This window comes from Triplophysa dalaica, chromosome 4, assembly GCF_015846415.1.
Source record: "Triplophysa dalaica isolate WHDGS20190420 chromosome 4, ASM1584641v1, whole genome shotgun sequence".
NCBI classification, from domain to species: Eukaryota; Metazoa; Chordata; class Actinopteri; order Cypriniformes; family Nemacheilidae; genus Triplophysa; species Triplophysa dalaica.
The window spans coordinates 7,565,074-7,582,444 of NC_079545.1; the positions used below are offsets into that span (position 1 = coordinate 7,565,074).

The 17,371-nt window shown below is 40.0% G+C and overlaps 1 protein-coding gene across 2 annotated transcripts in view; it reads left to right on the plus strand.

The window, feature by feature from the left end:
• flrt1a (fibronectin leucine rich transmembrane protein 1a) overlaps positions 1–17,371 on the plus strand; it is a 52,978-nt gene that overhangs the window by 23,613 nt on the left and 11,994 nt on the right. The window contains exon 2 of one of the 2 annotated variants that reach the window (XM_056747134.1): positions 1,897–2,026. The exons of the other annotated variant lie outside the window; for it this stretch is intronic. The gene's annotated coding sequence lies outside the window, so the exon portion shown is untranslated. The remainder of the gene's footprint in view (positions 1–1,896; positions 2,027–17,371) is intronic. 2 annotated transcript variants of the gene reach the window in all.

The following is a 17,371-nucleotide window of genomic DNA, read 5'->3' on the forward strand; positions in this document are numbered from 1 at the left end:
ATGGCGTGAAGAGAGGAGGGAGCCTGGGCTGCAGCAGCGTAAGCCTTTGACACCAGTGATCCCAAAGTCTTACACTCTTTAGACGGCAGGCTTCGCCGATTCCTCCAGATGGCAGCCGTCTGCAGGCAAAGGTGCACCGCGACTGCACGTTCCACCTGGGGGATATCGACGTAACCTTTGGCTGCCCCACCATCGAGGGAAGTAAGTGACCTAGAACTGGTTTAACTGGAGCGGGCTGTGATTGGAGCGCTCCAAGTCTTGCACAGCTCTTCATGCACCTCCGGGAAATTTTTGCACCGGGTGTGGGCATGGTTTGGCACCGCGCGCCGACCCCAGGAACCACTTTCCAGCCGCGAGTGTTGGGGGGAGGCGGTGGTGTGCAATGCAACCCAATGCTTGCGGGTGCCCGGGTTAGCATGGTTGACATCTTCCACTGCTTCCTCCTGATCTCATATCAACAGTGTACTCAACATTGAAAAGAGGTTTTTCTTTTATATTACTGATATATCAGTTTCTTATTTTTATCAAAAAAAAACGGCCATATATGCCTGCCCAAAATCCTTATTTTCCCATACAGTGTACTACGACCGGAAATAATCCTGCCCACACTCGCTGATTGAAAGTCTAAAATGGCGGCTTCGTGCAACTAGCATATGAGAGCAGGCACCGCTGGGCTGAACAGCAGATGACTGTAACAGGTGCAGCAATTGCAATTTCACAATACGTTATATTAAATACACTCATGAACAAACATCCTAAAAAAGCGATCTCAGGAAATCATGAAGCCATTGTGACTATGTAGAACACATCAGACATCACATTTGTATAAAACTAATCAGACAGACTATGCTGTAAATTTTTGGGTGCCGTGACGGCTTGGGTCGGTGGCAGCCGGCGCACCGCTGGGGAGAACTGCGGTCTGGAACTTGGTAGTCACGTACTAGCTTCAAAGTTTTTATGTTTGTGCGCAGATAATGTTTTTTTGCTCGGTAATAAAATTTGATGTGACATTGCTACATAGTATACACATTTTTTTTTTCCACTCATTGAACCAATTTTGACATGCCAAGTTCTAATATTTGAAATCACAAATAACTTGGGTTAATAAATTATGGGTTGTATTAGAACATAAAACTCCAACCAAATTCTCTCGCTTGGGTCTACTTAATAATTTAAATGAAATGCATGATTGATTGGTTAAAACTGCCCTTTAGCACATTTGTATTCTGAAAACTGATAGGATAGGGATCAGTGCCTGGATCTTTTCTGATTAAGCTGAAACAGAGCAAGACAGGCTGTAAAAAATATTTGATTGCCATGTTGTACCTACAACAGAGGAAAAATTGTGTGAATTTACCTCGGGATATACAGTATTAATCGTAAACATATAATGTATTTTCAAGCATGAATATTGAGGCAATAAATATTGTGCTCTCTCAAAGTCTAACTGCATATTAAGATAATAATTTAAAGATCAAATTATCTGAACAATAGTGCTTGAAGCAAGCAGTTAAGAAATTCTGTGTTCTCTGCATTTGTTTTTTATTGTTAAAGGCCCGGTTTGCCACATGTTTCTATGATTATCTCAGGGGAATTGATCATGTTTCGAGCTCTTTTAGAGTCAAGGGACCATCCTGGCTGTTAACATGCTCATTCTCAGACCTTCCAACTGTCAGATTAGATGTGCATGAGTATGTGCATCATGTGCATCATTGATGGCCACTCTGAATTGTAATGAAAGTCTTTATGATTCCCCTCCCCCACTGAAAATGATTTTAGACATGTGGCCCCTTGAATATGGTTGTGTTAAAAGGTCATGTATGTATTCCAACATGCACAGTGCATACATCATTGTAAGACTGATAAATTGTTTTGTGTGTGTTTATTATCTACCAGGTAAAAAATCATTGGGCTGAATTGCTTGGAAAAATTCTGCCACTCTGTTGTAAGCAGCCATGTAGGGCATCAGAGGAAAAAACGGAAACGAGAAAAGCACAAAAAGAGCAATAAACAGTAAGCATTGAGGGTGAGTTACAGAAGAGAGACACAGCATCAGAGTGTGTTTCTTTGTCCCCACACATCCTCTCTCACTCACATGGTGACAGCTGGCTTGCAGTAGGGTACTGTGGCCTTGCCAATGGAAGTCTTACAGCATGGCATATAATCACATCCCCAGTATTACTCAAGTGCAAGATACATACAAAACAAAATTATAATATAAATTGAAGTCATAATTGGTGGAAGTGGTGGGAAGGATTGTCCATGGAACATAAAGTGGTGCAATATGACACATTTTCAGTATTAAATATCAACAATTACAGTATTAAGCATACAACACATTGATGTAGTATACATTTATTACACAAAATTGGCACTTTTATGTTTTTTTGTTATGCTTTACATTTGCACTATTATGTGTTATAGCTTTTTATTGCAGGTATAATTCATGAAACAACAACATTTTGGCAAAGATAATAAGCTAAATAATGACATTCTAAATCTGCTTTCTGTCATGAGCTATTGAATTAAACAAATTACAAATTCAATGCATGCTATTTGTATGGCATCTGTGGAATTGCACCACACATTGAGCACTGTAGGGCATTCAAGTGAATTCACACACATACTCCACCTCTGTACCATATCAAATTAAGCATTTTCCATCAGATCAGAAGTGGGTAAACCGTTAGCATATTGTGTGCCTGGATTATAAAAGTGGATTTAGTAGAAAACTGTGAAATAGTACAGCTGCTAGCTCAAAGCACACACGCTCTACATACAAATCAAGAGCCACCGTCAGTAACCATGGAAACAGGATTAGGCCCACCCTTGTAAAACAAAACACAACTAAAAACATTTTAAATGAGCTAGGGAATGCATTGGACAAACATACTTATCTTCCCATTGCATTCCATTGTAAGACTGCTTATTTGATTAATGCAACACCTCACACCAAAGTAGTCCATATGCTCGGATCAATGAAGTCTGCCCCACGTTGACACTTCACTACAATAGCCATATCCTCCAAGTCTTACCGCTCTCTTGCCTTCAATTTTGTTGGAAGATATCTTATTTATTCACAAATATCCATAGGAGCTGAACAATAATTCCTATCCTGATGAAATAGAGTTGAGCTGTGTTTTAATGATTAAATTGCAGGGTTGTCCCCTATCCCCATTGAGCCTTAATGCATTTTATACTTCATCAGAATTCATGTAAATTTATGGCAAATAGCCCTTCTTTCTCTCTCCCAAATTTCAAATTTTCTTCCGGACTTCACCACACCGTCACAATACAGTCTGTCTATCAAACTGACTGTAGTATGCAATAAAAGTATAAAAAAGGGTTATTATCTTTTAAGCCTCTTTTGATAATAATATATATCTATATTAATGTCCAGGTGATGTGTGGGGTGAACTCTGGTGGAGCACTCTGGCTTTCGGGTGTAACAATACGATTCTAGTTCATTATTTGCACTCACAGCAGCATTAAGAAGATATATGTCTTGATAAATGACAGCAGTCATCAAGTGAACTGGTCAAAAGCAATTGTGGGTGTGGCCAGTCACATATTAGTTTGATGAGATGTATTTAGCAAAGGTTCATCTTATTTTGCTCCTTTGGTGCTTGTATATGGTAAGTTGTTTGTGCAGGGCCACATACAAACAACTTTTGATGAGATTTAGTCCAGCCCAGTCAGTAGGAATCTTAATGGCATATTTTACTTATTTTTTTGTCTTTGTACAGTTATGTGTGGCAATGAGGCATAACTCCAGATTTATATAGAATGGTTCATTTGAATGATAAAATTTGTAAAGTAAACTGCTTTCAGATGTCAGGTGTGTTTATCTGTGATACATTTAACAAGGCTGAAATGAGCTAGAGACAGTGGGAGCTCAGGCTTACCGTAGCCCACCACATGTGCAAACAATGACACACAGATCCGACTGTGCCTCAATTTGGCAGATAAGACACAGTCATTTCAGGGATTCGATTTGACCTCAACGGCATCCACAATCCATCTGGATAGCCTTTGCTTCGATAGCCTTTGCTGGTCGTTGTCTGAGAGAGGGAAAGCATGCAGCGAGACCACCTGAACTCTGTAAGGTGTTGACAGAACCTAAGGACCAGCTTGCTGTCATTAGTTCCAAATTCTAAACAGAATTTTTCAACCGAAAACGCATTTAGGTCGTCGACTTGCTTTACCTAAGCCATTGCGAAGAAAATTGACGTTCCCTTTCTGTCGGTCTCTCGACGTTGTGTCGAAGACCGACAGAAAGGGGACTGAGGTTACAGATGTAACAAAGACGTATTCAGCGAGAGAGACCGCATGTCTGTCGACTCAAGTAGCTAGAAAATTTGACCGCACAGAGCTTTCAGTACCATGGAAAGATCCCAGAGCAGGAATGAGCGTGGGTGGGGAGGATTTAATCTCATTGCGCCTCTTAGAAATTTAACGACCAGGTTGAGTTTCCTGACTCTATGGCCGGCTAATGTGACACAATCTGTGTCTATAGCCAGGGCTGTATGTTAAAGTTTTTTGCACATAGCACCGGTGCTACAGAGTTTTAAAGTTTTGTAGCACAAGCCAAACAGTTAAAGCACAAGTATATGTGTGTTATCATCTTAAAAAGAACACAAGTGCAGGTCATCACATAAATAGACAGGTAATCGAAAAAGGTAATTTATGTTTATACAATTTCGTGATACTGCCTCATCATGTCATGTCTTTCTTGGTCATAGCAGGAACCCTTGTTTCATGTGGAGAGAGAGAGTTTTGGATCTTTTTAATCACCATACTCTATCTCTAGGTCTCATCTCTGCTCCCGCCCTTTCGTCTTGTTATTGCTTGTTAATTAGTTAATTATGAAATATGTGGACTCTTTGACCCCTTTAAATAGTCCTCATATTTCATTGTCCAGAGTGATCCACCAGAGGTCACCCCACACATCACCCGGACATTAATAGATATATATTATTATCAAAAAGAGACAAAGGGGTGTTCATTGTGTGTGACCGGGGGGCTTATTGTGTTATTATGCCCGGGGGTTTAAAAAAGGAGAGACACCTGCTGGAAGGCCAGCTGGACAGGGCTTGATGCCGGCTGGAATGCCAGGCTGGACACTGGACAGGGCTCCGGCTGCACCGGGCTGGACTGCCTGCTGAATCACCGGCTGGACTGCCGAACTGGACACATTGCCTGGACTGGATACCGGCTGCACCAGACTGGACGCAGTCTGCACCAGACTGGATGCAGGCTACACCAGACTGGTAGACGGCTGCATCAGACTGGACGCCGGCTGCACCAGACTGGACACCGGCTGGATCACCAGCTGGATCACCGACTCGGACACCGGCTGGATCACCGACTCGGACACCGGCTGGATCACCGGCTCGGACACCGGCTGGATCACCGGCTCGGACACCGGCTGCACCGGATTGGATGCCGTCTGGATCACCGGGCTGGACGCCGGCTGCTGCACCGGACTGGACACTCCTCTACGACGTCTCTCCATCCTCCTTCGGTCAATTGAGCCTGTGGTCGACTTAGCCGGGCCCATGGAGAACAGAGGGAGTTCTGGGTCGGAGGAGTCCACAGACGTCGTCCCCGAATTTCTCCTCCCCCACTCGCCAGGAGGGCCGAGTTTGGGTTCTGTGGGGTTCGATCATTCTGTTTACAAATGGATAAATTAGGGACATATAATTATTACCGAGTTTTGTATTTTCAATGCTTTACTACACAGTAGTAAATACATTTGTCCATAAAAATACTCAATACTGTAGATTTGCTTAATAGTACTAGGTGTTTTAATCCCACTATTTCAGCACAGTTTAATTGCTGGATTAAAGAGGAAAAAAGGTCATAGGTTTCACTGGGTTCCTCAGGTAGGCATCCTGTGTTTTGGGGATATATGATTATAGAAATTCATAGCATATTTATACTTACCTTTCCTTACTATTATCAGAGAGTCATTTTATGAGTTGTGCAATCCCACTTTCATCACATCCATTATCCTGGGTGAAAGTTGCCATATCATGAGGTGCTGCTGATAATGCCCTTTTTATGGTTCCCAACAATGCGAAACAATGTCAGTTGTGCACCTCAGCCTCATTGGGTGTTTTGGCCCTTTATTAGGGAGGTTGGTCAGACCTGGGTGATAGTCTCATTGTTACATGGTCATCTGGCAGCCGATCCTTTATCCATCCGCCTCAACCACATCCAGTGGCACCGTTAATGCATGCTCATTACCCCCTGTCCTGTTTGGCATAACAACACAACACGTTACTAAACTCAAACTCACAACTCGTTGTATGAAGTTCATGTGTCCATGCCCTCATATAGTCAGATACTGCTTCAGACAAATCCATGAGTGTCACGCTTGTAACTGTCAGGGTTCCTGTCTAGTGTGTCTTTGTTTTGTCTCTGTGTTGATGACTTTGTTTAGTTGTGAGCCCATGGCCTTGTTTGACAGCCTGTCATGTGCTTTCATGTTATTGTGATGTGACCCTGCCCTCTTGTTACCCTGTTAAACATCTCATTATTGTTTCACTCTCCTCACCTGGGGCCTGTTTCAATAAGGAGGTTCAACCAACTCTAGGTTAAACCTTGAACTCGAGGTTTTGAACTTGGTTTACTTAGAAATGAGAAACTTTGAGCACTTGAAAGCAAGGCATACTTTCGCTCTGCATACAGTGGATTTACTGATGTGCTGAAAATGACTTGAAATTTGAAATTAATAAAAATAACAATAAACAAATAATTAATCATTAAATGAATCAAACAACAGAAAAGATGTTCTCTCTCGCCATGAGTGCTTTTGTTACGCGAATGAGACTTCATGGTGTATATGACACTTATAGGGCGTCAGATTCTCGTGCAAAGTTAGACTGATTTCTGGTTTCGAACCACGCTTTGAGCAGATTTGAGTTGGAATGGCTTCATGTCAAAATTAATTGTTTATAACAATTATCGCTTCATTTCTGCATATATGTGTGTATTTATTCATTTCTTTATTCATACACTTTATTTATACACTTTATTAAGTAATTTCTCATCGTCCATAGAAAATTTTGCTCTGATGTAATACACGTACGGTGGCTGATGTTATTGATGTAAGGATGGATGAGATATATTTTGATATATCTAAATCACTGCAAAGAAAAACGGACTGTGAGTATAAGTTACCTCTCTTTTAGAGTTACCCTACTTTCTCGGGTTCTTTCTGAAACAGGCCCTGGTCCTTGTCATTGGGGGTGTCTTCATCAGAAGTTTCCCAGCCTGCTGCTGTACCTCTCTCCGGGTCGCCCGAAAATCCTCAAAAAAGGAGTGCACTATCCGGATAATGCACTTTTTCGACCGAAAATATGAAGTGTGGAACTGTGGACATTTCACGCACTCAATGGTCGCAGTTTCGCTTATGTAGAGGAAGGGAGGTGGGGCTATTGGCCGCTGCTTAAGCAAACTCTCCTGCAGAGTGATAACGCTTCAATCTTGTGGTGACTGGAGTAGTGCTGGGATGAAAACATATGAAAACTACATTAAATGAACAATGCAGAAGTATATTTTTATTCACACGCATTGTGGCGGGCGATTGACATCATTGGTGCTTGTCTGGGAAACCAATATACTTCCTGTAAGAATAAAACCGTTTAGTAGTCCATTTGGGACGATACTACTCTTCTGAAATTCATATACTAGATGGTTGAGTGCATAATTTAAGTGCATAATGTATAGTGACTGATACTGAATGCATTCTTCTTTTATGGCAGGCAGGCAGGCTTGTGTCAAGAGGACATACTGCCACCTGCTGTCCCTCTGTATTTATATATCTGATCTTATGTTTGACATCCCATATTTTACTGTTATATTTGGAAAACGTGTGTGCTTTGCTGTGGCAAAGTTTTTTGCAGTTTTGCAGTACTCTAGTGGTCCAAAAACAAACGAGACTGTAACATAAACATCCGAGAAACACAAGGAACACGAGGGTGTAACATCAAACAATGATTGACAGTAGACAATTGAACACACGGGCTAAATATAAACATATAAAGGGACAAACAGGAAATTAGACATAGTTACCTAGTTAACAATCACAAGACTCAAGGCATGATGGGATGTGGAGTCCTTACAAAACAGGCAGAAACACTGAGCAACATGGCGCCCTTAGGTGGAGAGCCGAGGCGCCAGCAACAGGCCTTAACAGATTCTCATAATCTGCAAAATCATCATAAACAACAGTTATGCTTAAAAATGTCTTACCACTTGCAAAATTGTAATACATTTTAACAAAATAATATATCTGGGTACATTTTTTATTTTTTTAGAAATGTCCTGAATAAGCTTTTTCACATGATAAAAGTTCACACATACTCCACAAGACTGAATGAATTTATACAAACTGCCAAATTAAAATGCCACGTACCCCTGAATCCTTTTTGTCTGTTGTTACCTGAACGATCAATGACTGTTTTCATAGCTGCTTGTGAACTTCTCGTTTAAAGGTCTGATGAAATGGCCTTGTTTATTGTTTTATACTGTTGTATGAGATCTAGTTATGACGTTCGCGTGATCTTTACATTCAAAAACGTCAAATTCAATAAGTAATAGAATATTTTCTACACTGGTTTTGAGGCCAGTTCTACAATTGATCGGCTTTAATGGGCGTGCCTGAAGACTTCATAAGTAAATGCCCACTGCTTTGATTGGATAGAAGTTTGCGTAGTTGGAGCCTTCTGTGAATTTGGTTTGAGACGTAACGTCAGGTTACACATTAGCACCATTCACAGTTTTTCGCACGGCATTAGTATAATCTGGAGACCACCTGTGATTTATAAATGACCTCCACACATCAGTAATTCGTGTGACACATTCGCAAGATTTACTCAAATTTACTGACTTAATTCCCGGATGTGATGGCAAGGCTTTGTGAACAGTTTGTATAGCCTATAGTTGTATTGCGTTTAATGATATATGACCGTAACTGTCAGCATTTGAGACCAATGATCCCGAACCGGACAAAAGATCACCGGGATCTCAGCTTTCAAAAGTTAAGAGAGTTTCCATGATAAATAAACAAGGAGAGACTCACTGTAACTTAAGACACACCTGTGCAATTATCATGCTGTTTTATCAGGATCTGGATATGCCACACCTGTGAGGTCTATGGATTATCTCGGCAAAGGAGATGTGCTCACAAACACAGATTTAGACAGATTTGTGAACAATATTTGAGAGAAAGAGGCCTTTTGTGTACGTAGAAAAAGTCTTAGATCTTTGAATACAGACTCAGTGTGGTGTCATTTGCCTGTCGAATAAGCATTTAATCTTTGATAGCTGTCAACAGCTTTGAATAGCCATCTAAGTTCAGAAATATATAAAAAAAGGTACTTTATTTACCGGAAACTCCCTTCACGCGCACTCTCAACTTGCGCTTATTCTGATGTTACAGTCTGAAAGTCAAACATAATTAACTATGATCTACCTGTTTATTAAGATGATGTAGAGGTTAACGCTGTTGCTTCCTGATTGGACGTCTGTCTACTTTGTAGATTTTGAGCTTATTGCACTGCAATGGTCCTCCAATGAGTCTGTGCAGCCGTGCGCAGCTTAGAGAGAGAATTGGTCATAACTGCAGTCATTTAAAATTCATTTTGAATCTGGGTGCAGGACTGATAAAGACTCAACATACAGTATATGATTATTTTAGGACAAACAGCAAAAGTCATATCTAAATATAAGATGTAAAACTTCTTGTTCATTTTATTTATGTCATATCGTTATGAGCATGATAACAGAGTTGATTTTACCATAACACAGTTTTGGTGAAATCAACTCTCACACTGCTATGTTTGTGTGCGCATGAATTCCATGTGATGAATGATATTATTTAAAATATGAAGTTAGTTCAGACTTAATTTTGGTTGTTACATGCACACCGTTGCATTATTTGTAGAGAGCAATCCTTTTATTGATCCTTTTTGCAGTTGACATTGATTTCTTAAGGTGTTTTACAACAATCCTTTAAAAACATTCGTTTTTGGTTTTGTCAAAATATCTTTAACCTAGGTTTTGCTTAATGCAATAGCCCTTATTAGCACATAATATAATATACATTTTTACATTTGTCAAGAACATGTACAAAATATATATATGATATTTATATTGTCCTTAAGAAAAATTCAACTGTTGATACAGGTAACATCAACATTTTTTATCTCCCTCTCTCGCTCCTTCCTTTTAATGCACTGACCTTGAGCACTTCCCACCTCGACAAACTCTACCTTTAGCAATAAATATGTGTTTGAGGGAAGGCCACGTCTCCTAGACTAATAGTGTGTGTATGTGTTTAAGAGGGATCACTGAAGTGTGCAGCACTTAAATTGACTGTTTATTTCCAGCCATATCATCATTTCCTATATGGGAAGTAATAGCTGTTGGTGTGTGCAATGGGGTGAGTGTGTGTGGGGGGTCTTTTTGGAGAGTGGATATTTGAGGGGGTTTAATTAGACTGAGTGTTTTTACGGCTCCGGGCCGCTGTCCTCTGCCGTCACCTCATTCCCCAGTCCTCTACGTTGACGAGGGCCTTCATCCCCGGCCTTCCATCTCGGACGCCGTTTCCTTCGGCGCTGAGGAGGACGATGACTCCATGTCCATCTCAGCTTCGGACAAGGACTGGGCAGGATCGGAGTGGAATCGCCCCGACCTGGAGAGCACCCCGGACCTCCACGAAGAGTTCGTAAGGGTCCTCAATAAGGCCGTAAGCGAGCTCGACATCACCTGGAGTTCACCTGAGGAGCCGGCTATCAGTCGGGCCGCCATCAGGCCACGTCGAAGAGGAGTGCGCCATTTTTCCCAGATGTCCACGAGCATGTGGTCAAATCGTGGTCTGATCCTCTGTCGGCGCTGCTGTTGACGCTGTGCTTGGTGTACTTTTATGATCACACTGTTATATCCGCCCGGAATTCCGTGCTGTTTCTTACCGTTGTGGTGTCTGCCCTGTTTCAGCACAGCCCGCTGCATTTGTTGGGTTTAGATATGCAAATTTGGCAGGAGCCTGATCTAGCAGTTCATTGGCCTGTTCAGTGATTTAGCTGTTGACGTTTAGAGCGACCTCGCGAATGGTTAAAATTGTATGCTTCTAATGCTTGTGTGTTTTAAACCCAGTTTGTCTGGCTGATTTTGCCATTTTGAGACGTTTTTAATGGGTTTGTCGTGTCGCTTGGCATACGAACTGGAAAAAATGTCAAATTAAAATGTTTTTTTTTTGTCGTGTCACGCCACGTAAAGTGTAGACATGGTGTACCATTTGACACTTAATGTTTGAAAAGTGTCAAATATATCTTAGTTACAAGTAGGCCTTTTTAAAGAATTCTTTTATATATCCGAAAGCTAGAGGGCTCTCTCGCGCAGAAACTCCAAATAACTGACACAGTCCCACAGAAGAAGTACGATTTACAACGTAGCTCCATGCCAAAGGGCATATTTTATCGCTGTTCTTCAAACATTTTTAGGTCCATCAACAATGGACCAAATGAATGCGTATGAAACATACTTCTTTAATTATCTGACAAATATACACATATTTAATGCATCACATAAATAAAAAGACATTTCTCACCCTTAAATTCAACGTTGACACATGTCTGAAAACATGAAATCATCAAGCAAAAGATTCAGAAAATGCTAATTAAACATGCTGTAATTAAATTATTAAGTTAATATTTTAAGTAAAAGGTCACATAAAAACATATGTTGCAATGATTTCCCGATAATTTCATTTTTTACAGGGTATCCACAGAGGCCTTGTATAGGCTATGGGACCCATATATTAAATAATGTTTTCATTGTTGTTGGGTTCTCTGTACCAAACTGGATGGCGCAACATTGAAGCCCAAAATAATTACTTTGCATTATGTGCACAAATATGTATTCACTTTGGCTCCAGTTTTAATGGTAATTTAAATAAATAAGCTGCTGAATCACATGCTTTTCTGTAAGAAAAGACCTAAGTTGCCAATCCTTAAAAAGCAGATTGAAAATGTTTTATATTACTGTATAGTATTATATTATTTAATTAACTCCCTTTCATTATATCATTCCAACACATTGTTTCTTTGTTGTAAAGTCCATGGTACAGTATCTGTCTCTGTGCAGCTATCTTTTTGCTCTGAACCGTGTTTGGATACCTCTCCAACACTCCAATATTTTAGGAGCTGAAACCTACTCTTAAAGTGGCTGTTCTTTGGCTGTTTTCAAAGCTTTGATTATGGTTTTTGGGTGTTTAACAATTGATATTCATGTTTCTAGTAAAAAAAACGCTTTGTATTTCACATATTTCAAGTCTGTGTCGCTGTCCCTCTTCTCACAAAACGGTCTGATATCTGTTTATAATTTTACACAGTCTCACAAAATTCTGTAAACATGCGTATGTGATTAGTATGCTTGCAACAGTTATGAATCTTTGCAACAGTTATGAGCTTAATCACATTATTTTGAAAGTATTCGATTTAGGTAATGCAATTATTGAAGGATAAGCAAGAAATTTAAATATTCTTTTCATGTGAACCTTGAAGTAATGAGTAAAATAAACAGGTAATGGTGAAAATTTGTTTTCTGATGAAACAGAACAGGTTGCAGGAAAACAGCAAGATAAATTGCGTCTCCGTCACCCTCTTGCTTCACATGCAGGGCACGTTCAGAGAAGGAGAGAGGGAGATGACAGGGTTAGTGAGAAAGAGAGAGAAACACAGGGATGGGATTGAAATTGTTGGGTCTGGAATCAAGCATACTGCCATTTTACAAGGAATAATGAACTGATTACAAATGGACAAATTATAAATTGTTTGAACAATTCTAATCTGGATCTCGTCCCCACTATAGTAATGAGACTGCTCTTGTTAGAATTACCAATGATCTATTGCTGGCAGCAGACTCGGGGTTATTAACTATACTTGTCCTTCTTGACTTGAGCGCAGCCTTTGATACCATCTCTCATGAGATACTCTTTGACAAGTTAGCTTCCATTGGGATTACTGGCACATCTCTGTTTTAGGTAATTTTTTCGATTGCACTTGTTCAAATAAAAAGTTTCAGATTAAGAACATCTACAGTCATCACTGGTGTTCCCCAGGGATCTGTTTTGGGCCCATTTTTGTTAATTATTTATATACTCCCTCTTGGTTACATTTTAATGAAGCATGGTATTATTTTTCACTGTTATGCGGACGACACCCAACTTTACCTGTCTGCTAAACCCACTGGTTATTTTCATCCACCCTTTCTGTACAGCTGAAATTAAAGATTGGCTTTCAGTTAATTTCTTGAAAATAAATTGTGACAAAAGTGTAGCACTACTCTTTGGTACTAGATCTGGCCCAAATCTAATAATACTTCCCTGTACAATGACAATAATGCAATCCTGCAAAGACCTGCAAAAGTGTAACGAGTACTTTTTTTGTGTACAAGTATTCGGTTAAAATTTTACTCGGGTCCTCAGTTGCTCCGGCTCCACCGCAGACTCCCGGATCTCCATCTCTGTCTCGGTCGCCTGAGACGTTGGTTCCACCCTGGCCCTCTGGATCCTCGCCTTCACCCTGGCTCATCGGGTCTCCGCCTCAGGCTCCACCTCCACCTGCGTCGCCTCCGTAGGTCAGCCACCGGAAGTTGTCAGTTGCTCCTCCTCCATGGCTTCGCCCTCCATCGGCTTTTCCGTGGGTCATCATTTTGGCTGTGGCCTGGGTCTCAACTGGCTCCTCCTGCTCCTTCTCCCTTTTGTCTCCACCCTTGCTCTTACCACAGTCATCACCACCTTGGTTCATTTGGTTATCTACCTGCCTTCACCACCTGAGGTCGTCCCCCTCCTGAACCCCCACCCACCATCCTCTGTTGGATTACCTCTTAAAAATATTTTACAAATTACAAATATGTTGTAATTGTATCCAATAGTTATTTAAAAAGTGCGTTAATGATATGTGCCTATAAGCGGGTGCACTGCAAGCATACACTCTGCTTATTACACACAGCAGCACACAATAATGCCAAATATTACACGAGCAGGAGCAGACACATTTACAGTCTAAAAAAAGTGTCCAGTCTTTGCTCTTACAAATAAAGCTGTGTAAATTGCAAATCTGCCTGGCTCTCAAAGGGAATGGGAGATGAGACTCTGATTGGTTTACTGCATGTTTTGCCAAAAACACAACCATGACTCATGTTTCATGAACAGAGTGAGATATGATCCATTTGCAAGCTCTTTATTCAAAAAGGCATGGACATAAACAGGCATGGGTCAAAATCACAGTAGTCAGATATATAAAGGGCACAAGGAAATAATGTGTCTGGCGTGGGTCAAAACAGTGGCAAGAATTATCCAAACCAGGGGCGATTCTAGGTTTTCAATATTAGGGGGACTCAGCCTCAAATGAGGATATATATATATGTGTGTATATAGCCACTCTCTAAGTACCATACTGTATACATTACTAAAATAAATAATTAAGAAAGAAAATGCAGAATAAATGCAAGTTACTGTTTAATTAATATCACATTAATTGATTGATCTGCAACATTTATAATTGTTATTATTTCATTATCAAGTTGAATGAATAACTTGATATGATGTTTCGCTGCCATTCATTCTGTTTAGAACGAGCGCTATCACTCCTGTGCATGACTGCGTGTTAATCTATCACACCTGAGTCTGAAAAAGGACAAAGAGCTTCTATGTACACTATTGTTTAGAACAATGAATAACACAGCCGCACCAGTCTGATCTAACTATATCTGCCCGTCGTCTTTCCAGGGCTCTTAAAACTACCATCAGCTCTCCATAACTAGGTGCAGAAAAATAAATATGGCATTTCATTATAAACGACATATCTCTGTGCGCTAAAATATCATCACGGTCATTTTCTAAAGTATGCCATCATTGGTGTGAAGTGTTTTCATTTGCTGGAGGTAAAAAACAAGTTAACAGTGTGACGAGGGGTAAACGCAGACAAAACTTTTTACAGTGGATGGGAAAGGGTCTTGTCATATTATTTAAGCTGCATTTATAACAAAGAATGGCAAATATGCCGTTGTCATGTTAATACACACACCTTGTTCTCTACTTATGACGTTCACTCTGTGCCTCTATGAACTGAAGAATGGGCTAAATAACGCAGCCTGCTGCTGTTTTTCATAATAAGGGTTTTAAAGAGGACAATAAAGCGATCTCAAATTCCTGTTCATTTTTAGTTTGTCAGTGGCAAGTGACAACTCTTGTCATAAAAACTCCGAGTGTGACAACATGCATGTTGTGCTTTTGCTCATCAATGATTTTTTTTTCTTAATATACTGTTAATACGTAAGTAATACTAATATTTTCATTTCAGAAAGTCGACGTTATGAAAAATGATTGTAGTTTCACCAAAATATATCTATATAGGTGCACGTGCGGCAAATGCAAAGTTAATAGCAAGATAAACAAACTGTAACACCCCAGAAATAACGGCACATGCTAATGTTAGCGTTATATGCATTAGCTAAACACAGACATAAGGTACGAAAATATTTCTTGAAGTTAAGACAAAAATCAAAAGTCACACGTATAGGTTGGGATTCGGCGGAGCTAAGAGGTCCAAATAGAGTTGGTATTGCCCCCTCTTTCAAGGATAGTAGTTTCACATACCCTGCAGTGAATGCGGCAAGATTATTAAACCAATCTTCGGTGAAATGACGCGCGAACAGTACAACCCTGGGGTTAAACTCCTTTGGTATCATTCTGAAAATTAATTGTAACCATTTTTTCTGCAGACGTTCTTCCTTTGGTAGTTCAAATAAGACCGACTTAGTATCACACCGTAGAACACAGGCTCTAGACATGATACACACGCATAACGAACGAGCGACAGTGTTTGGGGAGGAGAAATAAGTTTTCCCGGCAGTCTAAGCCAAATGTAGGCGGGGACTATGTCTAGTGACGTAGATACGCGGGTGAACTATTCCACGTCATGTTTTTGTGATTCAGAGTCGACTCCCATTTTTACAATGAAAAATAACTTTGTTATTTATTCACCTTCTGACTTACAACTTGGCAGACAGCTTACTTTCAAACACGGCAACATAACAGACTGGATGAAATGTCATTTTCATGATCTCATGCTACGTACTCTTTGAAGTCAAAATCACTCTTCTCCAAAACTACTCAGAGTACTAGTTACTCGTTACTTTTTAGGCAGTGTTATTTAATGAATTAAGAATAATTATTAATAATCAGATTTGGGGATTTATATACTTTAAAAAAACACATCTTTACCTTCCTGATAAAGCTTATAACTGGATACAATTTAGACAAAATAACCACTCAATGTGTTGTTCTGTCTGTCTATTATGAGCACAGTTTTCCAAGTAAAACCATTTATGCAATTCCATCACTGTTCAATCATGTGTACTTGGCCCCACAATGCAGACATTAATAAATAAGAACAAATACTGCATGCAAAAAATGCTAAACATTTGTAACCTAAATTGCGTTGGATTAGCATTAACAGTCATATCTGTAGAGGAGATGGATGATCAATTACACTCTCAAGCCATCCAAGATGTATGTGACATTATTTCTTCGGTAGAACAATAAAGATTTTTACCTGGAGTTGTGGTCCATGGTTTTTTCATGGTTCAGAGATGGACAATTTATCTCATGATATAGCCGTTTGGATGAAACGTGACGAACGGAGAGATATAGAAACTCAATACTTCTCCATATCTTGGACGAGCCTTCGTATTGTGTCCCTTTCCCGCAGTGACTTTCAAGTGCACAAAGCCATCGTTTGATATGCTCACTGTCTACCACACACGTTCGTCCTCCTCCATTATTAATGTAAATTGGTGGCAGTCGGCAGATTTTTTTTTTTATCTGTGTGACACAAGTTTTCTATGCGCGAATTGAGCAAACGGGGTCACGTGACGGGACTCAAACATATAAAGTAGCGATGACAATATGAGAAAAAAAAGCTCAGTAAATTACAGATACAGCACTAAAGTAAAATTACACTGTTTTTAAACTAAGTAAAAAAGTACAATTCCTGAAAAAAATACTTAATTATAGTAATTTGAGTATTTGTATTTCGTTATTCGTTATTTTCCACCACTGCTTATAAAGCGTCCCTGAATGGAAGCAGGTATAACAGTCATCAAGTTCCTAATGAAATGCACTGTGGGAAATCGAGTCCTGAGGCTTTGGAAAGTGAAGCCTCTGGTGACCAGCAGAGGAAGCCACAGTGGTAATTATGATAGAGCCCCACCCCCAAGGAATGACACAATAACAGAAACATAATTTTACTCTCCGGCTCGGATTGGCAAGGTTGATAGTTCAACATACATATTTACA